This window comes from Arvicola amphibius, chromosome 1, assembly GCF_903992535.2.
Source record: "Arvicola amphibius chromosome 1, mArvAmp1.2, whole genome shotgun sequence".
Lineage (NCBI taxonomy): Eukaryota > Metazoa > Chordata > Mammalia > Rodentia > Cricetidae > Arvicola > Arvicola amphibius.
In genome coordinates, this window is record NC_052047.1 from 181,132,500 (window position 1) to 181,147,414 (window position 14,915).

The window sequence follows — 14,915 nt, forward strand, 5'->3', positions numbered from 1 at the left end:
GAACACCTTCAAATCTTTGTTCAAGAGAAATTTTCTTTTTTTTTTATTTATTTATTTTATGTATACAATACTCTGTCTGTGTATATGTCTGCAGGCCAGAAGGCACCAGACCTCATTACAGATGGTTGTGAGCCACCATGTGGTTGCCGGGAATTGAACTCAGGACCTTTGGAAGAGCAGGCAATGCTCTTAACCACTGAGCCATCTCTCCAGCCCCAGAAATTTTCATCTCTGCTCTCAAGGAGACATTGATCCTAAACCTAACTTGGTGGAACATTGGAGGGCCTTGGAGGACTGGATGACCAGACAGAATGGACAGTGGAAAATACATCTCTCTATAAACTGAAGTTTCCTGTCCCTACCACCCAGTCCAAAATAATCCACTCAGAGGCTGAATATGAATTATAAATGTTCAGCCAAGAGCTCAGACTTATTACTAACTAGCTCTTACATTTTAAGTTAACCCATATTCCTTATTTACACTCTGCTAGTGTAATGCCTTTATTAGCATGGCACATTCATCTCTTACTATTTCTGTGTCTGGCTGGTGACTCTTGACTCTGCTCTTCTCCTTCCCATCATTCTTAGTCTGGTTGCCCCACCTGTACTTCTTGCCTAACTACGCCAATCAGCGTTTTATTAAACAATTCAAGTGACAGATCTTTACAGTTCTACTCACCCCTCTGCACACACTCACTGGCAGGGTTTCATCTGGGTTTGTTTGGTGAATGCAGTATGATTCCTCTGGAGTTTGGTTCTTCTTAGCTGAACACTAGAGGAGGTCAGGCAAAGGGATGGGAAGAGAAAGGATGAGCAGGGCTTTGGAGCTCTACCTAGGGCTCTACAGCTCCATCAACTGCTTGCAGATACAAGTTCTGACCCCAGCACTTGGGATTTGCCAAGAAGCTGCAAGTTTCCCAGAATGCCCAGTACTATCATCCCTTAACTATTTCAGGATTAAAGTTTATTCCCAGGCAGGCACCATGCTAGGTGCTTCATCTTCTTTTTATCTTAATAAAGCATGTATTTATCTGCGGGAGTGAGGGGCACTGAGCACATATAGAGGTTGGAGGACAACTTGTAGGAGTCAGTGCTCTCCTTCCGGAGATCCAGTAAATCCAGAGGCCAAACTCGGGTCACCAAACTTGGTGGCAAGTGACCTTACCCACTGAGCCATCTCATTGACTCCACCAGGAACTTTATTTTATAACACGATTTAACCCCTCCCTCAAGTTATGAAACAGAACATCTCATAATGTGAAAACCAAAAGCCAGGTGATTTAAATCCCCTGTTAAAGCCATCTGTCTAGTAAGGGGCAGAACAAGAGAATAAAATTTTGGTCTAATGTGCTTAATAAAGCAATTATTTTAACTGTACAATAGTCTTTAAGTCACCCCAGAGTTGCAAAGATGGTGCAGCAGGCTCCCTATAAACATTTGCCTGGTTTATCTTTTGTCTAAATATCAAACCAACCTCGGTGTGTTGCTATTAACCAAACTCCAGACTACCCCCACTACCTTTAACCAGAAGTAGCCAAACTTGCAGATTCTCCCTGAATTGCTCATGTCAATGATTCCACCACGGGTATCACATTACACCAAAGGGCTAATGTGCTCCTCAATCTTTTTCCCCCAAGATTTATTTATTTATTATATACAGTGTTCTGCCTGACATGTCCCCTGCATGTCAGAAGATGGCACCAGATCTCATTACAGGTGGTTGCAAGCTACCATGTGGTTTCTGGGAATTGAACTCAGGACCTCTGGACAAGCAGTCAGTGCTCTTAACCTCTGAGCCATCTCTCCAGCCCTCAATCTTTTTTCTTTAAACCTGCTCACTTTTAAAAAGACACTTTGAAGGACATTTTATATCATTACAGTGATAAAAAAATCAAGCCCATTTTCCAAAAATCAACAATTTGAAAATGAAAAACAATATTTAGTCTCAACCCCCAAATTGGTCGCACTCAAGTCCAGCAGTTAATATTTGACAGTTTGGGAAATGCTGGCTAGCCGAAGCTCATTTTCATTATAGCTGCTTACAGAACGGGGCACTGAGAACGGCTCCAGCTGGCTCATGGCTGCAGACTGGAAGATAAGAGAGCATGCCTGGGGCTACCAAAGGCAGCGTAGTAAATGAGTGGCAGTGTTTGCAGGCCTCTTGCTCTGAGATACCTGAGATATTATCATCCTGAGGAATATACACTCCTTGTATATTATCTGTGAAGAAGATAAACTTTTTCTCCCCATTTTGGACTAAGAACAGCCAGAGGTCAAACAATTTAAATAACCCCAAAGTTTCCATAATTCACACATGGACATTCACACATGGATCCAAAGTGAGGCATATAGTTAATATCAGAGCGTCTATTCTTGGTCCGTATCCACACTGCTATATATTGGAAGATGGTACGGACGGAGTCCTTCAAGGAGCCATTCTGAGGCAGGGAAAAAGACAGACAATAGAAGCGCAAAGATGGCACAGTCTTAACCACACTCTTTCCCATCGCATGCTTAGAATTTTTTTTTTTTTACTGTTTTTCTTGTTGTGGTTTTGCTTTGAGATAAGCTCTTGAAATGATGCTCATGCTGAATTAAAACTTGAAATTCTCCTTCCTCAGCTTTCAAAGCATTGTGCACTGTTACAGATGCGGGCCTCATATCTGTTAACCTTTACTAATTGTTATACACGAGGAAGCTGTGTAGCTCAATGTCTGAATTTTGTTGTCTTTCTTTTCAAAAATTTATACATTTTTTATTTTATTTGTGTGAATTTGTCTGTGGGGAGGAGACTATAGAAGCCAGAAAGTGTGTCAGCTCTCTGAAGCTGGAGGGTTACAGAAAGTTGTGATCTTCTCAGTGTGGGTGCTGAGAGCTGAACTTGGGTCCTCTGGAAGAGCTGCAAACCATAACTGCTGAGTCATCATCTCCCTAGTGTGTGTGTCTCTCTCTCTCTCTCTCTCTCTCTCTCTCTCTCTCTAAGTTTGTTGGTTTTCTGGAAAAACAAAAACCAAAAATGCTAGGTTTTTTTTTTTTCTATCAGTAAGCTAATTTAGAGCACTTTCATCTTGCCATGATTTTGACTTTTTTTTTAAAGGGGCTGATCTAAAGTTCTCTTAATTACAACAAAAACAGCCTCATCCCTCAGGTGTAGAAGTGTGGGCATCCTACCTCAGTCAGGAATAGATCAAGACCTCTTGTTGGGTAAGGTGGCTGCTCACCTATAACCCCAGCACGGGGACACAGTACCAAGAGGACTGAGAATTCAAGGTAAGCATGGCCTGCCTAGCAAAAGCCTCTCTCAAGAGATCCAAACCAAGAAATAAACACTCTAACCACAGCTCCCAACCTTCCTGACGCTGCGACCCTGTAACACAGTTCCTCACACTGTGCTGATCCCAACCATACAATTATCTCATTGCTGCTTCCCGGCTGTAATTTTGCTGCTATGAATCGTAATGTAAATATCTGTATTTTCCAATAGTCTTAGGTGACCCCTGTGTAAGGGTCATTTGTCCCTTCCCAAGGGTCATGACCCACAGGTTGAGAAACATTGCTCTAATATGTCCCAGTGACACCCCACCCAGGTATCTTGTTTGTTTGAGCTCAGGAGTAGCTGTTCTCTTCTGTATCCAGTCAAAGAGCCAGAGGCTCAGCGTATCCCTAAGACCCTTTTCTATGCAGACCTATGAGCAGACAAGGAAAACCCTGAAGAAAAATACCAGCTGAGGACTTCCCTGAGCTGACCTGACCTTAAGACCTATCATAAAGGTATAGAAATTAAGAAACTGTTCTGAGAAAGGCAAACTGATCAGTGGATCATACTCGAGACCAGAATACACACACACACACACACACACACACTCACACACACACACACACACACACACACACACAGTAGTCTGGTTGGTTGTAAAGGTGATCCTTCAGTGCAGTTGGGAAAAGATAACATTTCAGAAAACAGTGGTTATGTAACTGAGTGACAGCATGAGATGAGAGACAGTTGATCTTGACTCTCTCTCTCTTTCTCTCTCTCTCTCTCTCTCTCTCTCTCTCTCTCTCTCACACACACACACACACACACACACACACATAAATTGGAAGTGGATTACAGCTGTAATGTGTAATGAAACACATCACAACTGTAATGTGGAAAATGAAAAATGAAACAAAATTTTCACAATATCTGCTTTATTTTTAAAACACTAATGATAAAACAATAACAACAAAACTATGGATAAACTAAACTATCTTAAAATTAGGGACATCTTTTTTTTTTTTTATAAAGGAAACGGGCTGGAGAGATGGCTCAGTGGTTAAGAGCACTGACTGCATGCCGGGCCATGGTGGCAAATACCTTTAATCCCAGCTCTTGGGGAAGCAGAGGCAGGTGGATCTCTATGAGTTCGAGACCAGCCTGGGCTACAGAGCGAGTTCCAGGACAGACTCCAAAGCTACAAAGAAACCCTATCTCAAAAAAAAAAAAAAAATCTGGAGCACTGACTGCTCTTCCAGAGGATCTGGATTCAATTCCCAGGACACACATGCTGACTTGTACACATCTGTAATTCCAGTCCTAAAGGATTTAACACCTTCTTCTGGCCTTCATGGGCACCAGGTGCCCATGTGATGTACAGACCTACATGCAGGAATGACACTCCCACACATAATAATAATAATAATAATAATAATAATAATAATAATAATAAAGAAGACACCATCACAAGAATGTTTAAAGTGTCTGGTGTGTCCTGGGTGTCAATTCTTTCAGGATTAACCATGCACTAAGATGTGAGGTTGTAGACTCTGGCCAACGAAGGATAAAAATGAAGTGCACCTCCTGTCTCTGTGTTTACTCTTCTGCATGAACCCTCTTGGTCGAGTGCAAACCTTCCCTTGTCTAGACTGGCAGTCTCTTTCTCTGAGACGGTAAACCTATTTCTAACATCATCTTCTTGAGATGAGGCCTCATTACGCAATTGGGCTCAAACTGGCTATCATGTGCCGTGGCATCCTGGGATTACAGATATGCGCCACCATGGCCAACCTTCTAATGTCTTCTTGCAGAGGACATGATGAAGGTTCATCCGTATTGGTGAAGTGTCTCTCCATGATTATCTGCATACAGTCTCCAGGAGGCCAGCTGACAGACCACTTCATAAGACAGGCGCTCATGCCAGGCGGTGGTGGTGCACGCCTTTAATCCCAGCACTCGGGAGGCAGAGGCAGGCGGATCTCTGAGTTTGAGGCCAGCCTGGTCTACAAGAGCTAGTTCCAGGACAGGCTCTAGAAACTACAGGGAAACCCTGTCTCAAAAAAAAAAAAAAAAAAAAAGACAGGCGCTCATGTGCCTTTCATGCCCAGCTCTGTCAGGCTTGCTTTTGCCTTGAAGTTTCTGGAAATTTCTCAGAGCCTCTGCATGTGATCACCCACATAGACTCTTGCTAGGTTCAATGTGCAATACTGAAAGAGAAAACAGGCTATTTCAAGTTTGTTCAGTAACAAGGAGTTATCTTTTGCTTTACTTTCTTTTCTTATCTTATCTTAATCTTATCTTTCTTTCTTTTTCTTTTCTTTTTTTTTTTGTAGTCCTGGAACTCTCTACGTAGATCAGGCTGGCCTGGCCTTGAACTCACAGGGATTTTATTTGTCTCTCAAGTGCTGGGATTAAAGGTATACACTGTTAGTGCTAAAGGAAATTCCAATTCCCAAATTCCAAAAGACTGTCCAAATATCCAGAAATGAGCTCAAGCTGGACTACAGGAGGATTTCTGACATTTAGATAAAAGCCATAATTCCTCAGGGACTTGTGAAACCGGTTTCCATCTACCAAGAGGAGTCATTTCCCTCACCTCTGACAAAAGGTCATATGGCTACCTGTGGCGCCTACCTACTAGCTTATCAGAGCTCATGCTGGCCTCCAGGCTCCCTCAGCATCCCAAGTTCCTGTTCCACATCTCAAAGTCCACGCTAGCATTCTAGCCCTGTTCACCTCCTTCCTCCCCTAAACACCCTGCAGCTCTCCTATTTCCCTCCCTGTCTACTCACACCCTTAGGACCCTGCCATTTGCACTACCTTCTCTCCCTGCTGCTCCTCTCACTCTTGTCTCTGCCCCTGCTATTCTCTCCTTTGTGCAGATAGCCCTAGTCATGTCTAGTTGGCTGACCATGTGCAATCTACCCTTATTTTCATTCTGCTCTGGACTCTTCCAGATGCCTCTGGCTGTCCTCTCTCTCATATCTACAATCAAAACCTCCCCCTTAACTATACCACTGAGGAGCCATGCCATATATATATTAGGAGAATAAAGACAAAAGTTTTAAAATGTATTTTTCTTAACTAATGTTCAGTAAAGACATTTAAGTACTTTTTGTGATTTTTTTTTTTACAAACTTTTCTTATTTAAAATAAAATTGTCTTTGAGGGCTCCTTTGGTGTTAGACATTTCCATTCTGCCTAAGGCAGATGCTTTTTAGAATCTCTCAGATGTAACAATTGTAAGAGAAATTTTCCATGGAAACAGCTTTTGATTGCTTCTTAGCTATAAATAACCCTTTCCTGGTTATTCTTTTAAGAGGTGTTTTCAGTCATCTGACACAGACAATAGTTTGTTTGCCTTCCCTAAAAGCTAGAAAAAAAATACCATGTGCTCAGGCAAATAGATTAGCATAAAATACAATTCTATGGGTTTGTGAAAAACTATAATTTTATAAAGTTTATAAAAATGAGGCTCATTCCTTCAAAAAATAAAAAAGTCCTCACTTCATTATTATTATTATTTCTATTACCATTATTATTAAAAAGTTAATAACTAAAAAGTAGGAAAGTTAACACCAAAATCCAAGAAGGGGATAGAATAAGGGTTGTACAGAGGAAAATGGGATAACATTTACCAAAAATAAAGCTAAATAGAACTTAGCACTAGGACTCAATGGCCACAATACAGTGACTATAGTTTTATAAAGGACTAGAAGAGTCTGAAGGTTTCAAACACAAAGGTATAGACAGTGTATTCATTGGTTTTTCTGTTGTTACAATAGAATACTGACCAACTAGTGGCAGGAAAGGGTTTATTTGACTTGTAAGTTATAATCAGTCATGGAGGGAAGACAGGGTAGAAACTCCTGGAGGCAGGAACCTAGAGGCAGGAACTCAAGCAGAGAACATGGAGGATTGCTGTTTGCTCTGGAATAATCCTTTGTACATTGTAAAGATTTGTCACTCAAATTGGTTTAATGAAATAGTGATTGGCCAGTAGCCAGGCAGGGTGACCAAACTAAGGATGATGGCAAGGGAAAGGGTGGAGTGAAGAGTCACCAGCCAGACACAGAGGGAACATGAGATGAACATGTCATGCCAATAAAGGTACTGCCATGTGGCAGAGTGTAAATAAGGAATATGGGTTAACTTAAAGTGTAAGACTAGTTAGTTATAAGCCTAAACTACTGGCTGAGCATTTATAATTAATATAAGCCTCTGTGTGGTAATGTGGAAAGCAGCTGCTGGGTATTTGGGAACAGACCGCTGGGACAGGAAATTCCCCTTACAACTGCTTGCTAGCTTGCTTCCAGGATTACATTCAGCTACCTTTCTTATACCTCCCAGGACCATTTGCCCAAGATAGTACTGCCCATAGTGGGCTGGGCCCTCCCATAGCAATCAGCAATTAAGAAAATGCCATATAGGCATGCTTAAGGGCCATTTGATGAAGGCACATCCCTAACTGAGGTTCCCTCCACCCAGGTGATTCTATTTTGTATCAAGCTGACACAAATCTAACCAATGTATTATGGATTTATGTCATAACACTCAGAAGATTGAATCTCTTCTTGTCTCCTCAGGTACTCTAAAAGCAAAAGATGGGACAGATTTTAGGATGTATATAGTTGGGATTCACACAGAGAAACAGACCCAATAAGACATAAACAGCTAGAATGAGGTTTACCATAAGGAATTGACTCCTGTGGTCCTGGGAGGAGTCCCACCATCCAGCATCTGTAAGCTAGACTGAGGAAAAGCCAGTGGGAAGGCTGAGCATTAGAGAGCGACTGGTACAGATCCATGTTTGGATCTGTAAGACTGAGGACCAAGAACACGGGCAGGAGGAAGTCACTTTTCCAATTCTACCAGTCAGCCAATGATGTCAACCTTACTCCACATTTTCTTGTAGTCAGACCTTCAGCAGCTCCGCAGATTGCATGATGCCCACTCACGGTGGAGAAAATTAACTACTTTATTCAGGTTGCCAGTTCAACTGCTATCCACTTCTAAAACTCACTCATAGCCATAAAAATTATGTGTAACCAGGTTTCTGGGTACTCCACAGAGCAGTTAAATGGGCACATTGGACAGATAAAATCAACCATCACAGGACAAAAAGATTTTTTTTTGAAATTGGTATTGAAAAATGGACACAAAATCAACCATCACAGGACAGAATTTTTTTTTTTTTTTTTTTTAGAATTGGTACCTAAAACAGAGAAAAGGAGGATGCAGACTTGAGAAGAGAAAGTAACTGAACCGAGGCAACTTCTTCAACATTTTCCATTCAAGAACCTTTTATGCAACTTTCTGCATATAGAAAGTACATATAAACACCAAACATTTACTGATAATCATAAACTTACTCCAATATAATTAGCTAGTATACATATAACTTGACTATTTACACACTAATGAGATAAATGTACTTATTTACTTTTACGTGAAGATTTAAATCTTGACTGATTATTGAAACTGTGGGATGTAGGTCATCTCAACATTTCCATAGTTGATCATAGTTTGATTTTATAGTCATCAGCACTGAGAGTCTCACTTCACTATATATTTATACTATATATAAATATATAGTATAAAATGGCAGAAATAGGTTTAGAACTATTTTGGAAATTTTGTCTTAATCTGGAGCCAGAGCTCAATTAATGATTTTGTTTGCTTTTTGTTTTATGAGACAGGGTTTCTTTGTGTAACCTTGGCTGTACTAGTACTAGCTTTGTATATCAGGCTGGTCTCAGATTCAGATCCGCCTGCCTCTGCCTCCTAGGTGCTGGGATTAAAGGTGTGCACCACCACCACTCAATTTTAATTGGTGATTTTAAATGAAACTCATGAGCAACTCAAACAGCATATTTTTTTCGTTATTGTATTTGTTTTTTTTTTTTTTTTTTTTTTTTTTTTTTTTTTTTTTAGACAGGGTTTCTCTGTGTCTGTCTTGGAATTTACTAGACTAGGTTGGTCTCAAACTCAGATCTGCCTGCATCTGCCTTCTGAGTGTTGGAATTAAAGGCATGAACCACCATCTCCAATTTAACAGCAATTCTTAATATCTAATATTTCAACACAAAACATTTAAAGATATACTAATTTCATGCTTATATGTAAAGAAATGATGGTAGGAAAATCTAAAAGTCTTTGTTTGCTATTATTAAACGATCATGTTTGGTTTTTGTTTGTTTTGTTTTTGTTTTGAGACAAGTTTCACTATAGTCCCAACTGCCCTGGAATGAGATATGTAGACCAGGCTGACCTCAAAGTCATAGAGATTGGCCTTCTTCTGCCTCCTAAGTGCTGGGATTAAAGGCATGAGCCTCTAGGCCTGGTTCATTATGTTTTTATAAGAGCAAAAAAAAAAAAAACACTTTTCAAAATATTTAATTTCACTTACATATATGTGTTTGTCTGTGTGTCTGCCGTATGTGTGCAGGTGCTGGCTGAAGTCAAAAGATGATAGCAAATTCCTCTAGTGTTGGAGTTGCAGGATGTTGTGAGCTTCCAATGGTCTGGGTACTTGGAAAACCACTGAACCATGCATGTCTCCAGCACCAAGAGCAGAAAACCAAGTGCAGTAAAAATAATGCAATTCATGTTGAATCTGAGGCAGTGTTTGCTGACATCGTGTGATGTGATGGCATGCAGAGCAAAGTGCACAACAAAGTGCACAACAAAGTGCACATGCTGCCTGTTCAGAAGTCAGGCTTCAGTGAAGCTGAGTGATGCAACATGGGTAAACAGTGCCAGAAACGGCTCATGTTTATTACCTTTCGTTATAAACTTTGCTGCTCCCAAAGCTTTTGAGACTGCCATATTCAGTGACAGCACCCTGTGTGGGGCCCCCAAACCACAGTCTAAGAAGCTGGGGGCTAAATCACAGGTTCATCAACACAGCAAAACTTTGAACCAATAGTGACAACCATTAGTGGCCAGGCCCACACTAAGTCACCACACCCTAGTGTTTCAGGAAGGGAGTATCCTTGGACGTGACGGGCCATATTCCCTGTAGTAGATGGCATGTTCCTCCTTGAAGAGGGTCTGGGCTGCTCACCTCTGTGTCTAAAATGTGGGGGTCCCTGCAAATTGAGTTATAGTGGAAGGCGAACCACAGGAGGAGATAAGAATGAAAACCTGGTGCAGACTGACTTTATCAACCTGGATCAGACTTTGGGGCATTATAAATTATAACAGGCAGTATAATTTGGAAAAAAAGCTTCCTGGTGTAATACAATCCCTGTTGCTCAAGGAAACAAAATTACATTTAAACTCAACTCAGGGTACACGTCACTTCTTCCAAGATGGGTTCTAGAGATACAGTAGCTGTTATAGCTAAAGGGCCTAAGTCTGGCCTGGACTTGGTCTTACAGATAACAGAGAGGTTATTTGGGCTCTTAGCCACCTCTGGTCCTGGTTGTGGGAGCTTGGGGTAGCCTCTGGCTAGAAGGGTCATTTAGATTACTAGTCACCTCCAGTATTGGCTGTAAGAGCTTGATGTGGCCTGGCCCAGTAGATAATGCATATCGCCAGGCTGTTAATCACTTGAATTCTTAGCTTTCTGGATGGAAGAACAGGTTTTTCATCTTTTCCACTGAAAAGACAATCCTGTGTGCTTAACATTCTTGGTTTCTCTGGAGATCTGAGGGCGCAAGGACCTTTGTGCTAGGCTCCCAACACTAAAAGACTGTTATTTGCATCTCTATTTTTTTTCCTTCCTCAAACTGACATTTTTTCATAGTTCTTTCCCTATTGAATTCTACAAGATTTGTTGAGTTCCTGCTGGGATTTTGATTGGACTGGCATAGAATACATTATCATTCATTGTGGGAAGAACTGACAGCTACTTGACAGTGGTTTGGATAATGACCCAAAAGGCTGCGCTTCTGGGAAGGAGCTACAGGCTGTCTAAGGTTAAGAGACTGTTACACATAGGATGAACCAAGCAGATATGCATACTGAAGTAAACTTTATATGCATGCTGAGTGAACACTGACCCTGGAGATGAGTGTCTCTATGTTATCTGTAAGTCTGGCTTTTCACTTATAAGTGTGGACCAGGGAAAGCTTTGCAAGTATGCAGAACTAGATTGGATTGACTTCATCAGTGTAAACTCATGGTTATAATTATTCTTGAAGTCAGATAAAGAAACACACATATGGTACCTGTGGACATATGTATTTCAAAGTTTCAATGGCTGAGAGACTCAGAAACAATGAGAACTCAGCAGCAATGAAGACATTGATAGGGGAAATTGCTTATTCTTGAGCTAAAGCAAGAAATTCAAGGAAAATTCCTGGGTAGGACTCAGGATGAGCCAAACATCATTGAGGGAAATGTTAAATGGGGTCTGTGTTGTATATGTGTTGATCTCCTGATATAGGGGTTTGTGTGATTGTTATAAAACAGTGTCTTTGTGAATATTCACACTGGATATTTAGGGTAATGGGACATTGTTTCTGCGCTTTGTATCTGATTGCTCAAAAGAACTCAAGATAAGAACAATAAAACATATAGATATGTACAAACAGAGAGTGGGGGGAGAGAGCACATGAGACCAAGCTGTTGCAGTAAGACACAAAACATCCAGAATGTCTGAGTGACAAAGACACAGGAGTTCTTGCAACTCTGCAGTCATTCAAAATTATTTTAAATAACTAGGGAGATCTGGCGAGACAGCTCAGAGGGTAACACTTGCTATTCTTCCAAAGGACTTAGGTTCAATCCACAGTACCTACATAGTGGTTCACAACCATCTTTAACTCCAGTCCCAGGGGATCCAACACTCTCTTCTGGCCTCCATGGGCACCAGGCATGCACTTGGCCCACAGACATACATGTAGGCAAAAAACTCATATGCAGAAAAACAAAAATAGAAAATAGAAATATTTTTAAAAGGTGACAGAAAGTAGATCGGTTGCTGGTATGAAAGGGTGAGTGACTGAGAAGGGCTTTTTTGTGGGGGTCAACAAAGGAGTCTAAAATTGATGGTGTTAGTATGTAACCTTGTGACTGAAATGTATACTTTAAATGAAATTTTGACATGCTAATATATGTCAATAAACTATAGAAGATTCAGTTTCACTCACATACAACATAAAATAAAGTCATGAAGGTTTTATGCCAGTGGCACCCACACAGACAAACCGAGGAGAGAGACATTAGAAGGCTTTCACCAAGCAAAAGATCTACACGAGTAGTCCCTCAGAAACACCAAGCCCCGAGTGGCATGGCTTCCCTCCTATTTCTCACACTAGGTCTTATTTCTCCTATCAGTACCGCAGGCAAAGGAATGCAATTGTTCAAGCAGCTGCACAATTTGATTAACTCTATTGGAATCCAAATCTGCAACAGCACAGATGAGTTGGACAAATTACTTTTCTGCTGTTACAAAAACTCATTATCGATTCAGCTGTTGTAGAGAGTAAATGATATAGTACATGAAAAAAAGTTTAGAGAGTATTTGCTACTTTCTGTAAGTCATTAAATTTACCAAAACATCATACCACAGTCTCTCATCAAGATGAGAAAGTCCCCTGCCTTTTTAATTCTCCTTTTATCTATAGCCATTTCCCTACATGTCATTTCCAATTAGTGAGACACAAAGTACTAGCAGGTCTTGATGCTGCAAAACACATCCCATGGAGAGGGGAACAACTTCAAGACTCACTCTCTGCACTCCATCTTTTCCTAGCATTTCGCGGTTACAGTAAGGATGGTGACAACGGGGGAGTGCTATTTTCAAAGGCCAAGGTCACTGCAGTCACTTCCTTCTCATTCTTTCTGACTTGAACAGTCACCCCAAACCACCAACACCTTTGTCTCCTGTGGTCCTAGAGGTCTGGGAGAGCACACAGGAAGCTCTGTCCACAGACCTGACATCTCATGCTACCCAGGTGGCAGTGTGTGATACATGGGTGGCTTTATTTTACCCTCACTCAAACTCCATCTTGAAGACCACTATCATCCTCTTTTTCACTCGAGAAAGTGAGGACCAGAAAGTTCACTTGTCAAGGTCACACAGCCATAGGAGTGGAGCCAGGATTCCAGTCAAGCTCTGTCTTTGGATCCTACTCTATTAACTGTTGTATTAACTGGGGGACCCAGGATGGGAAAACATTTACAATCAGGCCCTCTTCCAAAGTAGCCCAAAGCAGTAGAGGCCAGAAATTGTCTTATTATTTGCATCTGGGAGGCAGAGGCAGCAGATTGAAGCCTAGGCTGCAGAGGATACTTGCATCATCTCAACAGAGTTAAATGAGTCCTTGGTTTGCAGAATCTGGTTTCTACCAACTCTGGTTTGGAGTCACATGTTAGTTAAGGTTCTGTTTCTGGTACATGATAGGATGAGAGCTTTGACAAGTATCGTGTTAATGTTTCCTGGGGAAGATGTGAACCAATGTCTATATAAGTCTGGTATGATTCCACCAAAGTTTATTGGGCTTACTTACAGAACATGGGTGAGGGATCACACGCAGTAGTGTGGGCAATCCCCAAACAACTGCATCACTGCTAAGTCCCAACCCACTGAAGATGATGACCTCACGGAAGCTGCATAATGGAGTCTCTCCTGTCAGCTATCCTCCACTTCCTTGAGATATAGTCCAGCACCTCTCAAGATGGAATTTCAGATTGCAGTGGAATCCTACATGAAGACCTTGTGACTTCCCCTGCCCCCCTTATTCCTCTACTAGGGAATGTCAACTGCTCTGTGACTATTTCCATAGCAGCGTCTAACATTGTATTGCTCCATTTATTACTAGCCATGGCTAGCAGGCCGGGTTAATCTCTACTCCAAAATAGCTTCATTTTATGCCAAGAGGCAAAATGTCATACAATTATGTTTAACTCCTGAGATTGGAATTCCTATATTAGTTACTTTTTTTATTGTTCTGACAGAAACAACGTGAAAGAAGAAGGGTTTATTGTGGCTCATGGTCCAGAGGATAAAGTTCACTGTGGGGGAAGGCATGACAGTGGGAGCAGCTCACAGCTGTGGCAGTAGAAGAATGAGATGAATGACTATGTCATGTTAGTAGTCAGGAAGTAGAAAGCTCCGGCCTGATCCAGGGCCAGACTGTATCCCTTAGGGCTTGTGCTCCCCCACCCCGTACTCCACCTCTGCAGGGACTAACTTTGCCCAGATAAATCCAACTTCCTAAAGAGCCCACACTCTAAAATCAGCACAACCAGCTGGGGATCAAGAGTTCAAACACATGAGCCTGTGGTGGACATTTCATGCTCAAAACTTATATTCTGTCCTTGGTCCCAGAGGCATTTTATAATCCAACATGCATTCAGTCCAACATCAAAAAATCTTATGTATCCTTACAGTTCCAACCTTTAAATGTCCAAGGTCTTTTCTAACGTAAGATTGTGAGTCTCTGTAAAGCCAAAAAGCATATTACGTACATCAAACAGGCAATGGCACAGAGTAAACATTTTGATCCCAAGAGGAAGAGACAGGAAGGTAGTGTTTTAGTTGGGTTCCTATTGCTGTGATAGACTATAACCAAATGCAGTTTGGGGAGAAAAGGGTTTATTTCAGCTTAAAGGTACAACCCATCAACAAGTCAGGGCAAGAACCTGGAGGGAGACCTGAAGCAGAGGCTACAGAGAACTGCCAAGTTGCTTCTCGTGACTATCAAAC

At 41.4% G+C, this 14,915-nt stretch overlaps 1 long non-coding RNA gene across 1 annotated transcript in view; it reads right to left on the minus strand.

The window, feature by feature from the left end:
- LOC119805818 overlaps positions 1–14,915 on the minus strand; it is a 32,269-nt gene that overhangs the window by 11,970 nt on the left and 5,384 nt on the right. The window contains exon 2 of the long non-coding RNA XR_005284003.1: positions 680–772. This is a non-coding gene — a long non-coding RNA (uncharacterized LOC119805818). The remainder of the gene's footprint in view (positions 1–679; positions 773–14,915) is intronic.